Raw genomic sequence first — 18,578 nt, forward strand, 5'->3', positions numbered from 1 at the left:
GGCCCCTAACTCCGGAGCTACTCGTGTCCCACCCGTGTCCCCCCAGGGGCTCCCCTGCAACACAGCCAACCCGGTTGTGACCTTCAGGCTGTGGGCTACGCAACAGCAACAGCGAAAGAGGAAGCACAGAGAGGACTGAAGCACACACTTGGGAAGTCTGTTGCAAAATAGGGATTTCTGGCTTTTGTGGAGCCATCATCTGGCCGCAAGTCCCTTCGCCACAAATATATCCCAGTGACCAGGAATCCTCAAGTGGAATCTCCCGAAAGGGGTAAGTGACACGGGAAGGGAGGGATGAGAGAGGACGGCACACGTTTTCACAGATTTTGTCAAGTCCTTTTCTGCAAGGTGGAGGGGAACCTAGGGGAATTGAGGCACAGGCTGGCTGAGGGGGAAAGGGGTCCCAGAGCTAGGGGAGTCTTCATGCCTGTTTCTGCGCCTCTCCCTAGCCAGGCGGGCTTCTGGCCCTCGTACAGAGCCGCGCGGCTCAAGCTCCACGTCTGCACGCCGCTGCGTGGGGAGCGCAGAGCTGACACCACTTCCTCCCGGCTCGAGCGCACCCCATCGCCCGTCCCTCAGGTGTCCCACGCCGAGCGCCTTCCCGCAGAGGCCGCCTGCGTCCCCGCAGAGAGGTCAAGGTAAGCGGTGGCCGCCGGCCGCCAAGCTGAGCGCAGCCGCGGAGACCCCCAGGCTGTCCAGCCCGCGGCCCCAGGGCCCGACCGGGTCCCGGCGCGGCCCGCTGAACGCGCGCCCCCTGCCCCCCTGGCGGGTCCCCCAGCGAGCGTCTCCCGCGTCCGCTCCGCGACCGACCGGATCTCCGCGAGACCAGCCCCACCGACGTTCGGTTCAGGCTCGCTCTCCCGCGTGCTGCCTTACTAGTTTGACTGATTTCCGCCCAGAAAGTTGCTCTCAGGCCAGGAGAGCCCGTATGAGCCCTCGCCAGACTAGGAACCCCTACCTGGTGACCTCTGGCGCTGTGGTTAAATGCAGGAAATGTGAGAGAATTTAAGTCTGGCCCATCTGTTTCCTTCCCTTAAGGCAGGAAAGACAACTGTTTCTTCTTTTTAAAAATAACTTTCCTCCCAATAACTGCCCCTTTCATTGTATAATAAGAAAGAGGAAACACTTGGACACGAGGCTCAAGTTTTTCAATTTAGCTTGGAATGAATGTCCACTTCCACAGCATGGAGGGAACTTATTGGTTTGCTTATTGGTGGGATTGGTGGGAACTTATTGGTTTGCTTATTGGTGGGATTGGTGGGAACTTACTTGCTTGCTTATTGAGTCCACTCAGGGGGGACTCAAAACCTTACCCAAAGTACCTCTTCTTTTCCTTCTGAGGTGTCTGTTAGTATCTCTATAAATGCTGACTATATTTTCTAGGGTCAAAAAGAACTTTGATTGTGAAACATGAAAGAGAAATAAAGTAATGGAAAGTCACAGAGGGAAGACACATGAACTTCTTGCTCTCTGGGACGAGTTTTCCTCTAAACTCTCTGTTATAGGGCCTGCGCATGGGTAGGCTGAAGGTAATAGTGGCTAGCAAAATTTAAAGAGGATCTATTAAGAAATCTTCTGCAGTGTCTTCCGGATGTGTTCCCTGTCTGCACTTAGTTGTGAAAGGGCCAAGAAATTCAGTGTCATCACTTAATTTTCACACTGCTGCTAATATTTGTCTTTTCTGAGTTATTTGGAGACTTGGGTTCTGGTTCCATATTTGTCTTTGACTAGACAAGAATGGTCTTGATTAACTTGCTTCTAAAGTGTTTTAACCCTCTGGACCTCAGCTAACATATCTGTAAAATGAGATCATTTGGGCTGCATTATCTTTGTCGTTAAAACAGCAATTGAGAAATTGCTGCATTGCTTCAACTTTGTCCAGTTTGGAATACTGGCAGTTAGAATTACCGGTCACTAACAAAAAAAGTATGGAGAAAATAATATCAGATTGTGTTAGATTGGAAACATCAATTCTTTTGATGTCTTTTGTTCCTGAGAATTTTCCTTCAGACACAGACTCAATTTCTGGCCTTCTTGTAAAATTTCTTTTCAGCAGAAAAACTGACTAGGGAATCAAGGTGCCCCAGCGTGGGCAGTCAGTGTTAGATTTCAAACATCTTTTATTACTATTTTTCAAGAATTACAGCTTTGTAATAGGGATTCTTTTATGATTTAGTTGCCTTACCTATTAGACACAATACTTGAATATGTAGTATCCATAATGTTTTGTATTTTTTATCTACCACCCACTATTTTTTGCCCTTTTTCACTTAAAAAAATTCTAGATGTTTTATATTCATATTACTGTCATATTACAATTAGAATGAGCTATTAATAAAATTCATTGCCATAAATGTCTATTTGAAACACCACTTTGGATTTTCTTTAGACCACTCTTTCAAAAAGCATTTGTTTCATTGACTGCTAATCCTCTTTAAGTATTTTTAAACTTAAAACTTTTATTGAGTCCACAAATTCTATAATAAATTAAGTTTGCATGTTAGAGTCTCTCACACAAACCTTTTAAAATTCTATAGGGCCTCATAGGTTTATTTCATAGACAATGGAAAATCTTAGGAATTCTCCCCTTAAAAGAAAGTAATTCTTAACATAGTATTTTTAGATGAAAGTGTATTTGTTTTATGAAAATGTATTTGTTTTATGTCATCATAAGTGGCAAGTAGCTTAAAAATGAGGCATTTATTGTGAATTCAGGACATTAAAAAATGCCAGCATTTAAGATCTTAAATTGGTGTGCTGGTTGTATAGGGATGTTTATATGCATTACAATTATCATTATCATGTGACACAAGACTTTTAGCAGAAACTGCAGTCTGCAATGTAACAATTAGATTTTTCTGGAGGAGAGAGAACAGCAGCACTAAGGAATGGTATTGACAGAGCTATAATCAGTTTAAACGGCTAGATTGGAATGCAGGGTGATAGGGGAGGGCCTGAAGGAAGCTTCTAGGGATCAGAACAGGTGACTTGACACACCTGTATGCCCATACCTAGATATATTCATGACCCCATAGTTAGGATACAATAAATGTTGATTACATGTGCAGCTTATATCCACCTCTGGGCAGTACCATCAAAATGTCTCAAGCCCCTGAAGCCTGGTGACCCCATTAGCACCACCACGGAGGCATGAGCAGGTAGCACCATTCCACAGTACTCCATCTTCTCAGTCCATGTTCTGGGGCTTGAATGAATAAGCAGTCTCCATACACTTCCTGAACATTGACTGTGAACTTGAATTACTCATATTCAACTATTTTCATTTAACTAAACTTCCTCTTTATCACCAAATGGTAAGAGTAAATAGTAATTTCCGTGTTTATTTGCTTATATTTTGTGTCAGACCCTGTGATACCTGATTTTGGTGCGTCATTTCGTTAATCCTCTTATCCTGTGATTATACCATTCTTACTCCCTTTATGACTGAGGAAATGAAAGCACAGAGAGTTTAGGAAACTTACTTAGGGCAGCAGAACTGAGATTTGGAACCAGTCTGATACCAACACCTGAGATGCTGAGCCAGGAACAAGGACTCAAATGGTGAAAAACTTGGGTCCTTTCCTCAGGGAACCAGTCTCACAGGAGAGGCATGGATGGACAGTTGTCTTTTGACACATGACAAGGATGTGTGCTATGGCAGCAAATGTGAGGACCCTACACCTCTTTGAGGTCAGATGAGAAAGTAACCATGCAAAAAACTTGGCTTGTTATCGTGGGACACAAGATACAATCAGTGTTGAAGCTATTATCTTTGTATATGTCTTTGGAAAATATAACCTACTTTGACAGCCATCATACCTTTTCGTTGTTATTTTTATATGTTCTCACTCTTCTCAGTAGCTTCAAAATTGATGTGTGGAGGGGCTTGGTAGTTGGCACATATTTTCAAGGGAGAGTCTATAGGATTTCTTGACAGAGTGAATGTGGGTTGTGAAAGAAAATGGAGTAGAAGTTGGCTTGAACTTATATTTTGGGTTTAAGCAATTGAAAGGATGGAATTGTTATCAATCGCAATAGGACAGTTGGAAGAGAGACTAGCAGTTCAGTTTAGGATACTGATTTGAACTAGTGATTGATAATAGCTATGTGCTTACTATATGTTAGGTTAATGTTCAGGCTAAGTAACTATTTGGGGAAATAATGTTGTTCTCATTTCATAAACTAGAAATGGCAGTTAAGGAATTTCAGAAAATTTTCCAAGATTGTAAAGTATAAAAATGAGATATAAAACTGGATCTTTAGGGCCCTCGCTGGTGGTGCAGTGGGTTAAAGCACAGCACTAAGAAGTTAAAGTCACTTCAGCACGAGCTCCATCCCCACCCCGGAGCTGACCTGCATGACAGGACACAGCACTCCTGCCCGCCCGCTGCCCCCTCAGCAGTGTACTTCGTGGATCTGCCTGTTCTGCTCCCCACTCTGTCTCTGGTGAATCCTCTCACCACCCCGGCCTTTGGTGAATCCTCTCACCACCCTGGCCTGTACCCCAGTTCTGTATACATAAATAAATAAATCTTAAAAAAAAAAAAACAGATCTTTGGGATCCTAATGGTTTAACAATTCTTTCAAAACTTGTCAAAAAAAGTTGACCAGCAATCTTTAGTATATAGATAAAAACAAGAATGTAGTCCACCAATCAGTAATGTTCCACCTCCATAAGAAGACATAACATTGAAAATTATTTTTAAGTGAAAGGGAAAAAATAAATGCTAAGAAACCCCTTAGTCATTCATAAATTCAAAACCAGGGATATGATTTTTATGCAGTACAAGATTTCTGTGAGCTAAACAGCAGAAGGGAAGTCAAAAGTCTTTTCCACAAAAAAGCTTCTTGGTGCATATATTTTAAAAGTATTTCTACTTTCACAATCTCATGTCAGTTTTGGAAGAGAGGAGAGCTTCTTCAATGCACGGCTGGTTTTCAAATGGATTCAAATATTAGAGCAGAGCTGAAGTCTCACTATTAACTGTTAAAGTATGTTAGATTCCGTTATCAGTGTTATGTAAACACATCTCTGATGATAAGTGTGTGGTAAACATCGCTATTTTGACATTGAGAAAGCTAAAAGCCGTTATTAAGACACAGCTACTGAAATCGAGATTAATGGCATTTCATTTAATTGCAATAGGTATCAAAGCAATGTTGTAAGGAAATAGTATGACTCAGCAGAATGTCGCTTGCCTGGACTAACAATTAATAGACTGGTCTTGTCACCAGGCTAAAGTACAGTCTTCAATGAAGTTCGTTATTAGAATTTCACCTAAAAAAAAAAAAAAAAAGAGAAGAAGAACAAATTGGTTAAGTGAAGGGGAAAAAATACAAGATCCTTTCAAGTAATTTACAATGTATTACCTCAGTCAAGTTAGTGATTCAGTAAACTTATTTGTGACGGTTGTATTTATATAAATAAACTCATCTGAGCTGACATGAAATTCACAACCAGCAATAAATAGATTAGGCGTGGGGTGTGGTATTTGTTTGTTTTCTCAGGGAGAATGAGGTCCTTTTGCTAAGTTCCAGAATGATACTGCCATTAGTGTGTTTGTTAGATGCATGGCATCTTACATCCCCTTTTGGAAGCAACATACAGAAATGGTGTTGCTCAAGCCCGGAATGTGTGTCATGCACTTGTGTTCTGTGAACAGACGGGAGGCTCTCATATCTTCTATTGAACAGAGAAACTGAAAGCCCGGGGTAGAAGCCCTCCAGGTGCAGCTTCCAGGGGGGAGCCCTCCAGGTGGGAGGAAGCAGCAGAGACTTACAAAGGCTTTAGTTCAGTGAAACTGCTCAGTATACTGTAACTGGAACATTTTGGTTACTCAATTTCAGCAACCATCTGTTGAGGCCCAATCGTGTGTCTGTCAGTGTGGAGGTATAAAATATAATAAGATATGGCCTCTAACCTCAAGAAGTTTCTAGTCTGGTGAGAGACAGGCCTGTAAATAAACGCACTACAGTGTGTTATGCTCTGTCAGAGGTACAAAGTAACATGGTGAAGAGCCTGGTGATAGGAAAGATGTTGTAGGTGGGTGACCAAGAGATGCTCAGCAGGATAAAGGTCTGTCCAGGTGACCCCTGTGGCCGAAAGCAACCCAGAGCACCTCATGTGTGAAACTGTATGGCCAGAGCACAAAGTGCAGTAGGAACAGAAACGGGGTGATACTGATTTAATACATCAGGTATTGCTTTCCTGCGATGCAGCCACCACCAGCTACCGTCTTTCAGTCACCGGCTCAGGTGCTTGTGATAACGGAGCTGTAGAGGGCTAGGTCAGCGCTGCCCGTGGAAATAAATGTACACCACGTAGTTAACTTTAAATTCTCAAGAAGCCGTATTAGCAAAAGAAAAAAAGATGCAGTCATTTTGCAATATATTTTGACTATGCCCAAAAATATCTTTCATATTCATTTTACTAAATGACGTCAAATTTTAGCAATAATAAAATTATTAATAAACTCGTGTTCTGCTTGTTTGTTTTCATAAGTCCTCCAAATTCAGTGTTCGTTAGCCTGACAGTTAGCCACAACTCAAGAGCTCAGCTACAGGTGGTGAGTGGCTAGTGGCTGCTGACAAGGAAGTGAGCGGCATTTTCTACGAGAAGGGGCGGCCCTAGGCTCCCCCACCTAGAGTGCTTTATTAGCCTCTACTGCCAAGCAGGTTGTCACTGTGGCTTTTCCTTTTACCTTTTTCTCTTCCCTTCACTCTCCCTTGTTTTAGACGTGCCTACCAAATAAAAAGGGCTGAAAAAGAAGGAAAATAAGTAGTACAGGCGTGTAGCAAAACCCACATCCTGTAATGTGGTCTGTTTCCCTTGGCAACCGTGGATGTCAACATTTTTTTTTTTTGGCTTCCACCTGTCAGCTCACAAGCATGACATACATTCTTAGCAACAACACCCCTTGCAGTGGTTCTCAACTCCACAAATACACCCCCTCTTTCAGAGAAGGAGTTAGTGATAAGATTGGGGTGAAGTTGGAGTTGTGAAGGTATGGCTTGAAAAAGTCTCAGAGAGCAGCCCTCACATTGGAGTTGCAAAAAAATATTTATGAACCAGATGTTGGATAAAAAGTTAATATCCGTGCGTGTGTGTGTGTGTGTGTGTGTGTGTGTGTAAAGAACTCATAAAGCTCAATAACAAAAAAGAATATGCAATCACATTAAGCATGTGTAGAAGATCTGAACAAGCATTTTTCCAGAGAGAACATATGGATGGCCAGCAGGTACAGGAAAAAGTGCTCAAGGTCACTAGTCATCAGGAAAATGTAAATCAAATCACTGAGATTTCACCTTACTCCAATTGGAGTAAGTATCAAAAAGGGAAGGAAAAATTAAGTGTTGGGGAGGATATGGATTAAAGGGAATTCTAGTGCATCATTCTTGGGAATATAAGAAGCAGAATATATGTTCTTCTCAAATGCAGGTAATATTCCATGGAATAATATGTTTATGTTGGAACATAAGACATTGCATTCTTTTGAGAAGATCAAAATCATACTGAGCATCTTCTCCAATCACCGTGGCATATGAGGTTAGAAATCAACTAGAAAAAAAAGAAGAGGGGCCCTCCCTGGTGGTGCAGTGGGTAAAAGCACAGCACTAAGAAGCTAAAGCCACTTCAGCATGAGTTCGATCCCCACCCCGGAGGTGACCCACATGGCGAGGCAGACCTCTCCTGACCCGCCCACTGCTCCCCTCAGCAGTGTACTTTGTCAGTGGGTCTGCTATGCTCCCCACTCTGTCTCTGGTAAATCCTCTCACCACTCCTGCATCTCTGGCCTGTACCCCCGTTCTGTATACATAAATAAATAAGTAAATAGATTTTTTTTTAAAAAGAAAAGAACATACACAAACGCATGAAGATTAAAGATGGTGACACTGAGCTACTGTGGAGTCACTCAAGAAACTAAAGAACTCAGAATGTGTCCAGAGGTGTATGAGAATGAAAATATCACATACCAGGATTTTGGGGATGTAGCAAAAGCAATATTAAGAGGAAGTTGTAACAACACAAGCCCATATCAAGAAACAAGAAAAATCTCTAACAATCTAATATGCACTTTGATGGAAGAAGTGTCAAAAAATCCTGCAGACAATGTTTAAATCATCTGCACCAACCATCATCATCATCATTGCTATACTACTACTATGACTATATTCCTTGTTTATGAGTAAAGAAAAGAAGTATGGGTTGCCTCAGAATCCTAAAGAGAATGAGTGACTATTTGCTTCAAGAGATGGTGCATTTGCCCAGGGCAGGAACATTAATGGTGCGTGGATTAAAAAAAAAAAAATGGGGCCCTCCCTGGAGCACAATGGGTTAGGACACAGCACCGCAAGCTAGCCGCTGCCACCTCAGTGCGAGTTTGATCCCCAGCCCCGGAGGTGACCCACGGGGCACAGAGACCTCTCCTGACCCACCTGCTGCTCCCCTCAGCAGTGTACTTTGTCGATCTGCCTGTTCTGCTCCCCACTCTGTCTCTGATGAATCCTCTCGATGCCCCTGCACCTCTGGCCTGTACCCCAGTTCTGTATGCATAAATAAAATCTTTTTTTAAAAATGACCTTGATTTCCTAATATATGGGTTAAACCCCAGATTCTTTTTCATTCCATATCTTTAAACAATAGAGCATGATAATTTCTAATATATTTTTAACTTTGAAGAAATAATGGTGACTACGGGGAGTGACTTCTTTCCTTCATAAAACACAAGTCATTTTTGTCTTAGCTAAAAGTTTTGTTTCTTTATATTCAGTACTTGTCCATGCCACTTAGGCATGGGGGGAGGGGTTGCGACCACGTTGCCATTTACTTGTAGAGCAGTGGTTCTCAAACTTCACTATGCCATAGAATCCCGGGGAAGACTTGTTAAAATACAGATTATTAGCCCCTCCCCCAAAGTGTCTAATTCAGTGATTTCACATGGGTCCAGGAATTTGCATTTCCACATTATTGGTCTCTCTGATGCTGCTGGCCTGAGAACTCATACTGTGAGAACCATGGATTCAGAGAAAGTGCAGAATTAAATTCAGAAATTAGCTTTGCCCTTTCTAGATTACTCAATTTAGGTTATCTATCCTGTCCTCTCAAGCACCTAGCCATCTTCTCGTGTCATGTCCTAACTAAAGAGAAGATCCCATTCTTCTTCCCCTTAAGTGGGCATTTCACATGCATCAGGCATTTGGTAAGCAGTGTGCACACTCTAGGTCACTTAACGCTTACAAAAACCCATCAAAATTCTTATTTTATAGAAATAGACATGGAAGATTTCAATACTAAGCAAGCTTTTCACAGTTAAGTGCAGTTAAGTGCACATCGCAGTTAAGTGCAGAGCTGAACCTGGGCCTTCAGAAACAGGTATTAGCTACACAATTGCCCACATCTTCTGAGGCTGCCTAGAACAACTCCACACCCCAAGAAAATTAATGGTCTCTCTCCTCTGATCTCCTGCCTTTTTATTTGTGTCTATTGCTGTTAGCATAGTGTTATGCTATTTTTGTGTCCAGAATTCTCTTTAGACTTTGAACTTCATTGATTAAACAAATTCTCCAGGATTGGTTCTAACACTTGGGTGTTTATATATTAGGGAGTAAAACTCAAGTCTGGCAGTGTTTACATTCCATAAATGCTTCTTAAACTAAGGAATGAATGAATTCAGAAGTGAAAAATCATGGTATAAAGCAGCAACCTATCATTGAACAGGTAAATAAATTCATGTGAAAATAAATAGGCATGGGGGCAACATTGTCTGTTATGTCCCCTGGGTCACTAGGTCATGCCAATCTAAGAGAGCAATTGGTAAATACAGTTATTACCCCAGATTCTAAGTTAGAACTCCAGCTACAACCACCTTCAGGGAGTCTCTGCAACCCCAATTCCTAGGGCTTCTCTGGCTCGTTCCCAGAATCCTAGGAGTTTCTTGTAGGCCACAGTCACTCCTGCTACACCATTGCTGGCTCCAGCCACAGCACAGCAGGTGACACGCTGTACCTGGGTGGCTTACTTTCACTTTTTCTGAGGTGGTTGCCCTGCTTTCTTCCTCTTTCGAGCTCTGTGTAGCTAGCATGGCTCTAGCTATTGTTCTGGGTCATTCCAATATAACCCACACACAGACCTGTGTTTTTGGCTTCCTGTATGATCCTCACCAAGTAACCAGGTGGTTTCCCTGGGTCCAGGTTGGGGCAGTGCTGACTCTATCAGTTGCCATGCTGCGGTCAGCCTCCTCCTCCTCTCTGAAACCATGGTCAGAGGGTCTATCCTCGGCCTGTGTCCTTGCACATTGATGGGTCTTTGGAAGCTAAAAATGTCTGCAGATTGAGGACACTCCCTGGTGGCGCAGCGGGTTGGAGCACTACACTGTGAAGCTGAGCCAAGCCATGGCTGCTTCAGTGCAAGTTCGATCCCCGGCTCCAGAGGTTACCCTCATGGTGCAGCAGACCTCTTCTGTCTCTCCTGCTGCTCCCTTCAACAGTGTACTTTGTCAATTGCCTGTTCTGCTCTCCCCTCTGTTTCTGGTGAATCTTTCTGTCGCCCCTACACCTCTGGCCTGTCCCCCATTTCTGTATGCATACACACATAAAAAAATAAATAAATAAAGATGTCTGCAGATTGAATTACTTAATGGTATTAGCAACTGTACGTACTGAGTTCACAGAACTTAGAACAGTCTATGCACCTCACATGCATTTCTAGAATTCTCACTTTAATCCATGAGGAAGAATATTGTCACACCCTTTCAAAGACGAGGTTAACTTTACACAGCCATTCTAGTAAGTGGCAGTCCTGATTTTAGATCAGGCGCCCTGGCTGTAGAGACATCGGGCCCCCAGGGGAGGGTCTCCTCTGCCCAGGCAGCTCCGTGGCTCCCCAGCTCAAGGTCACCCAGATGGGCCCACAGTCACAGGCGACATGTGCCCATAGGAGAAGCCCATCCCAAGCTACTTATGGAAGACAGCTTTGTAGAAGAATATTAAGCGTTTTTGTTTCATTTGAATGGATGAGTCATTTGGGAAAGTCAAAAATCTGTTCCTTTCTTGCTTAAAAATACAAGAGCAAGGGCCCCCTCCCTGGTGGCGCAGCAGGTTAAAGCACAGCGCTGAGCCACTTCTGCATGAGTTAGATTCCCGCCTGCCCCGGGAGGAGATCCACATGGCGCGGCAGACCTCTCCTGACCCGCCCGCTGCTCCCCTCAGCAGTGTACTTCGTTGATCTGCCTGTTCTGTTCCCTGCTCTGTCTCTGGCAAGTCCTCTCACCCCCGCATCTCTGGCCTGTACCCCAGTTCTGTATGAATAAATAAATAAATCTTTAAAAGAAAAACAAACACAGAAAAAGGTTCAAACTGAGATGGCTCTGAAACGTGTTCGATGTACCTCAGATTTTGCTGGTGTAAGTTTTCCATGGTGTATCACCTACCATATGTTCAAAGCACAATCACAGAATGGTCATCAGTATTTCCAGATAGAGGGACAAAAATAGTGCAGTGGGACCACACTTGATTTATTTTTCTATATGTATGTATACTTTTTTATTTTTTACATAATTCTTCATGTTGTACATTTTTCATCTGGGTTGCAATCCCCATGGACTTCCCACCACCAAATCACCTGTGTGCCATCACCGTAGTCCCATACACTCTTCCCACACCAGTTTTGATCCTATTCCCTCTCCTCCCCTGTAGAATGTCTCTGGCTTATAGTTGTTAGTTGATTTTAGTTTTTATTTTATTACAATTGCTTTATTTTTTTTTCTGATCCCTTACACTCTTGCTATGAATGAAACCATTCAGTATTTTTCTTTTTCTTTCTGACTTATTTCACTAAGTATGATCCCTTCTAGCTCCATCCATGTTGCTGCAAAAGGCAGGAGTTTATCTTTTTTGATTGCTGAGGAATATTCAATTGTGTATATGTACCACATCTTTTCAATCCAGTCATCTATTTTGGGGCCTTTGGATTGATTGCACATCTTCCCTGTTGTAAACAGAGCAGCAAAAAACACAGGGGTGTAGGTGTCCTTTTGAATTAATGTTTTTGTGTCCTTTGGGTAGATCCCTAGGAGTGTAATGGCTGGATCATATGGAAGCTCTGTTTTTAGCAGTTTGAGGAACCTCCAAACAGCTTTCCACAGTGGTTGTACCAGTATGCATTTCCACCAGCAATGTAGGAGAATTCTTTTTTCTCCACACCCTCGCCAACATTTGTTGTTGCTAGGTTTCTTTAACATGAGCCGTTCTCACTGGTGTAAGGTACTATCTCATTGTGGTTTTGATTTGCAAAATGAAAAATTGAAGCTTGACTGTTTTTGACCTTCTCCTCTTTATCCTTTTCTACTTTCAACTTGGCGTTGAAAGAACCAAGAGAAGATCAATTCGGTTTAATCATCAGTCAAAATCTAATGATTGCCAGATAATTTTCGTTTTAACCTGTTTGTTAAAACACCTAGACCCAAACAATGCTGCCTCTCCTCTCCGACCTTAACTAAGGTGTGGGTCCAAGGCCATGCCAGAGAAGAATCTTAACTTAGGGGTAGGAGGACAGAGTTCTCCTGCCCTGGAAAGGGAGGACATGACACAACATTCATGATCTTCTCGAGGAAGATACAACCCAGTTTCGGAGGTCTTTAGAGTCCGTGATGTGAAAGATTCTGCTCTGCAATGGGAATATGACTGCATGGAAACTTTTCTGTGCTGGGATGTGCCTTTTTCTTCCCCTACTTTCTTTGCATCGGTGATGACTATGTGTCGCCTCTAGGCAGATGTCTGTGGGTCTATGTGACTTATTTTCTGGATAAGGCAAGAGTGTAATGAAAGAGACAGGACTTGAGTTTGAATACTGTCCACCCATGCATTAGCTGGGATCTTGGGACATTTTTTCTAAACCCAGACTAGAGGCTCATTTATGAAAATTCAAAAGTGTGTTATCTCCCACTATGTGATTTTTATGAGACTTTGGTGAGATAACTTACCAGCAATGCTCAGAATAGATTTTTTTTCTTTGACAGAGTCTCTGTCATAGAGACAGAGTGAGGAGCAAAACAGGCAGATCTACTGGAGCAGTGGGTGAGGCAGGAGAGGTCTGCTGTGCCATATGGGTCAGCTTCCTGGCCATGGATTGAACTCATGTCACAGTGGCTGGCAGTAGCATATAGTACTGAGACTTTAGCTTCTGTGCCACCAGAAGAGGTTTTTTTTTTTTTGAAGATTTATTATTTTATGCTTATAAAATTGAGCTACAGGCCAGAGGTGTGGTGGGTGAGAGGATTCACCAGAGACAGAGTGGGGAGTAGAACAGGCAGATCTACTGAAATACACTGCCGAGGGGAGCAGCGGGCGGGTCAGGAGAGGTCTGCCATGCCATGTGGGCCAGCTCCTAGCCACTGTGATATGAGTGCAATCCCAGGGAGGTGACCCACATGGCACAGCAGACCTCCCCTGTCTCCCCACTGCTCCCCTCAGCAGTGTATTTCAATCAATCCACCTGTTCTGCTCCCCACTCTGTCTCTAATGAATCCTCACACACACACACACACACACACACACACACACTCTGGCCTATAGCCCAGTTCGTGTACACACAAATAAATAAAAATAAATCTTTAAAATAAATTACTGATATAAATCATATCATTTCATGTTTCCTTTTTTTATTACAAATGTCATTTCCATCTAACTTTTCCCCACACGATACTGCACCCTACAAACCCTCTTGTCTTGGCTGCTGCTTTTGTGTGTTCATGCACATGTGTATCCACCGTGTCCACAAAATGTCCTTTGGAATCGCTATTGTGTGAGTCTGTCTTGTTCATGTGACCACAGTGATTATCTCATTGACGTAATAACTATTTGTCAACTAATCATTGTTTACTTGTCTATCTCATCAAATTTTCATTGACTTCAAGTGTAAGGTGTGGAGCTAGTTACATTGGCCCAAGCGACATTTTCATCTTAGTTCTGTGAATTTTATTTGATATTATATGTAATTTGAAAGGTGTTTCTGTTTCCGGTGCTGTCTGGCAAAAACTTAAGCTTCACTACACCCCACAAGCCTTTTTACTATGTATTATGGGTTGTAAACCACTTCCTCTCATTACATATGAAATTAAGTAAAATAAAAAATTTAGGTAAAATTCAACATTATCAGTTATGTTCTAATAATTCTCTACACTGGCTGCTCCACAGTTTCCACCAGCATTTGTGGTCATCTGGATCATCTGGATACTGTGAGCTCTATCACTCTTTTTTTTTTAGATTTATTTTCTTATGCATAGAGAATTGGGGTACAGGCCAGAAGTGGGAGGGTGAAAGGATTCACCAGAGACAGAGCGGGGAGCAGAACAGGCCGACTGATGAAGCACACTGCTGAGAGGAGCAGCGAGCAGGTCAGGAGAGGTCTGCTGGGCCATGTGGGTCCCCTCCCTGGCCCCGGATCGATCTCCTGGTGCAGTGGCTTCCGAGAGCTTCATAATGCTGTGCTTTAACCCATTGCACCACCAGGGAGGGCCCTCTTCCACTTTTAAAAAATTTTCTCCTCTTTGGTATGTGCAATTGGAATATTGGTTGTTTTTCCTTTCCTTGAAAAAAATCAACATAGACAGCTTTCTTTTTGGTTGAAAATAATAAAAATGGGCCTCCCTGGTGACCTAATGGTTAAGTCTCAGCACTTATCGGTGCACTCCCCGGCCAGGAAGCAAACCCACATATGACTCAGTATATCCACCTGTTCTGCTCCCCACTCTATTTCTGGTAGATCCTCTCACCCCCACACCTCTGGTCTTTGCCCCAAGGACAAGGGTGGTGGCAGGACAGAGAGAGGACACCTAATAGTATATTAAAAGTCCACAAGCAGGTGGAGGGAAGGAGATTCCTTTCTCTCTCTCAGCTGTGCTCAGAAACAAGAGTGCATTTTTTCTCCTTACAGAGCAGTAACAATTGCTCTGGGCTTTGAACACAGAAATTTTTAACCCAAAGATGAACATGACCTGCTTCCAAATGAAATGAGATTTTTGTTTTTAATAATATAATAATTTTTACATCATTTTGTACATTATTTTTCCCTCTCAATTCTAATCCCCGTGTGTTTCCCATCACTGAGTCACCCATGTGCCATCACCATAGTCCCGTGCACTTCCCTCCCCCCACCATTTTTGATCCCATCCCCCACTCCACCCCCACAAAATGTCTCTGGTATATAGCTGTTCATTATTCTTATTATTTTCTCGCCTGATCCATTATACTCCTGCTATGAGTGAAACCATCGGTATTTTTCTTTCTCTTTCTGGCTTATCTCACTAAGCATGATCTTTTCCAGCTCCATCCATGTTGCTGCAAGAGACATGTGTTTTTTTTTTTTTTTTTGGTTGCTGAGTAATATTCCATTGTATATATTTACCACATCTTTTTAATCCAGTCATCTACTTTTGGGCATTTGGGCTGCTTCCATGTTTTTCCAATTGTAAATAAAGCAGAAATAAACATGGGGGTGCAGGTATCTTTTTCAATCAGTGTTTTTGTGTCTTTTGGGTAAATACCTAGGAGTGGGATTGCTGGGTTGTAGGGAAGCTCCATGTTTAGCAGTTTGAGGAACCTCCAAACAGTATTCCATAGTGGTTGTACTAGTTTGCATTCCCACCAGCAGTGCAGGAGAGTTCCTTTTTCCTCCACATCCTCGCCAACATTTGTGGTTGCTAGTTATTTGAAGATGTGCCATTCTCACTGGGGTGAGGTGGTATCTCATTGTGGTTTTAATTTGCATCTCCCTTATTACGAGTGATGTTGAACATTTTTTCATATGCTTGTTGGCCATCTGTATTTCCTCTTTGGAGAAGTGTCTTTTTAGCTCTTCTGCCCATTTTTTGATGGGGTTGTTTACTTTATTTTTGTTGAGTTTCATCAGTTCTCCGTATATTTTTGTGATCAGTCCTTTATCACTACTTTTGTGTGAGAAAATGTTTTCCCAATTAGTGGGCTATCTGTTTGTTTTTTGTAATGTCTCTTTTGCTGTACAGAAGCTCTTTAACTTGATGTAGTCCCATCTATATATCCTTGCCTTCACTATCGTGGCATTGCGTGCTCTATCTTTAAAGATGTCGCTGAAGTGTATGTCATTTAGTGTTTGGCCCATCTTTGCTTCCAGGTATTTTATAGTTTCCATTCTTATGTCTAGGTCTTTAATCCACTTTGAGTTGATTTTTGTGTATGGAGTGAGGTAGTGATCTAGTTTCACAAAATGAAATGAGATTTTAACACAGTGACAAAATGAGCATGATTCAGTACTGTATGCTTTTCTGTTTAAATGCACTTTCCAGTCCTGTGAAGCACATATTAACCTCTTGATTTTACAGACAAGAGAATAACCGGAAAGCTGGGGGATTTTAATACTTCATCGAAGTTGCTGGTGAGGCCAGCATTTACTGATATGGTTGTCCAGTGCAATAGACAGCAAATCTATCTACTGAGTATGAAACACTATGGAAAGCTAGATTTTGGATGGTAAATAAGGTTTCATGAAGGCAAAGTTGACAGAGGAGTACATTGTTTAAAAGGAAGTGCATGTACAAAAAGAAAAAAAATTGTTAAAGATTTATTTATTTGTGTATACAAAACTGGGGTGCAGGCCAGAGGTACAGGGGTGGTGAGAGAATTCACCAGAGACAGAGTGGGGAGCAGAACAGGCCAACTGTGGAAGTACATTGCTGAGGGTAGCCGTGGGCGGGTTAGGAGAAGTCTGCCCACTATGTGGGTCACCTCCAGGGGAAGTGAGGACTGAACTCATGCGGAAGTGGCTTTAGCTTCTTAGTGCGGTGCTTTAACCCACTGTGCCACCAGGGAGGGCCCACATAAAGAAAATTTTTAAAAACCTATTCAGGGACTGGCAAGGGTCCCAAATGTTAAGGTCTAAAGTTGAACACAGAAAGGCAAGTTAAGGCAAATTATGAAGGACTTTGAAAGACAGTCTTAAAAACTGTCTAAAAAGCTTCATCCCGGTCACCAACGTGGTCTCCATAAACAGGAGAGCAATGCGTGTAAATCTCTATTTCATATTCTCTGTGGTAGTGAAGAGGTCTGAGGGGAGATCTAGGACGCGAGAGGACAGCAAGTGTTTATTGCTTGCTAGTGAATATGAAGGGGAGAAAATCTCCACAGGGCAAACCATCAGAGATTTTTTTTTTTCCTGAGTGTATGGAACAATGACAGTCAAGGACTATTCCATTCGTGAATAATAACCACTAACCACATTAGCACACGTGGGAGTGGGGGAGAGTTCCAGAAGGTGGGGTGAGAAGAGAGATGGTGTTGGAAACGTCTATGGGTACTGAATGGGTTGTTCTCAGGCAAGCTAACCTGACAGGTGAAATAACTCTGCCCTGATTTCTGACCAGAATCACAGGTGGAACTGTTCATTCAACAGGCTAGGAATTCTGTATGCAAATTGAGTTAAGTAGGTGAGGTTAACTGCAATAGGTTGAAGTGCGTTGTTAAATATGTATCTCAGAGCCCTCCCTGGTGGCGCAGTGGGTAAAGCACAGCACTAAGAAGCTAAAGCCACCTAAGCATGAGCTCGATCCCGGCCCCAGAGGTGACCCACATGGCGCGGCAGACCTCTCCTGGCCCACCCACCGCTCCCCTCAACAGTATACCTCACTAGTGGGCCTGTTCTATTACCCACTCTTTCTCTGGTGAATCCTCTCACCACCCCATCACCTCTGGCCTGTACCCCAGTTCTGTATGCATAAATAAATCAATCTTTTTAAAAACAAAATAAAATAAAATATGCATATTTGAAGTTTGTAGATGAAATTAATATATGTAGAGAAGAGAAACCATTTGAGGATTAAAAACTGAAGCTTGAAAATTTGAGCCTTGGGGAAATGTTGGGCGTTAGGGAAAATTCCTTTGTCATTCAGGGAACCTCAAGCAGAACTTGTGCAGCCTCTCCACACCCCCTCTTCCAGCAACTCCACCCAAAAAGTTCAACAAGATCTGAGCAATGCTTTTCTAGTTTTCTCTCAGTCTGTATCTTGTTGTTGTTCCTAAGATACACAATGAACTCAGAAATTACATACTCACCAAACTATGCTGTGCTGACTACAATTGTGCAATATGCAATGGTTATTGTCTTTCAATCTGTTACTAAGGCTACCCCACCCCAATTTTAGGCTTTTAACCCAAACAACACTTTGAACTCTGAAGGTGGAGTGTTTTCTTTCTCTTTTTTTAATCTTGATAAACCCAACCCAATTTTCTCATTGTGGTGTGAGTGTGTGTGTGTGTGTGTGTGTGAGTGTATAACAGGGAGAGGAAAATTTAAGTGGGTTTACAAATTAATCTAAATGGGTATTACTAAGTGCCCTTAACTCAAATGTTATTTTCACTAGAATGCAACTCATTTTAACAGTGATTCATTCAGTAACATATATACTTAGAATTGTAGGTGTGCAGAAAATTTTTAAAATTCCATTTATGAATTGGCCAGTCATTTGCACATCTGCATAACTGTAGGGTTACATTTTTTACTCCCCCCTTGGTTCAGGAGCTTGGTCACCCTCCACCCAACCTCCTGAGTC

General features: G+C 42.5%; 1 protein-coding gene across 1 annotated transcript in view; it reads left to right on the plus strand.

Moving 5' to 3' along the window:
* Positions 1 to 487: 487 nt before the first annotated feature.
* Positions 488 to 18,578, plus strand: part of APBB1IP (amyloid beta (A4) precursor protein-binding, family B, member 1 interacting protein) — a 54,289-nt gene continuing 36,198 nt past the window's right edge. Inside the window, exon 1 of the mRNA XM_004691310.2 lies at positions 488 to 638. The gene's annotated coding sequence lies outside the window, so the exon portion shown is untranslated. The remainder of the gene's footprint in view (positions 639 to 18,578) is intronic.

Source organism: Condylura cristata, unplaced genomic scaffold (assembly GCF_000260355.1).
Source record: "Condylura cristata isolate star-nosed mole 26May11 unplaced genomic scaffold, ConCri1.0 scaffold00030, whole genome shotgun sequence".
NCBI classification, from domain to species: domain Eukaryota; kingdom Metazoa; phylum Chordata; class Mammalia; order Eulipotyphla; family Talpidae; genus Condylura; species Condylura cristata.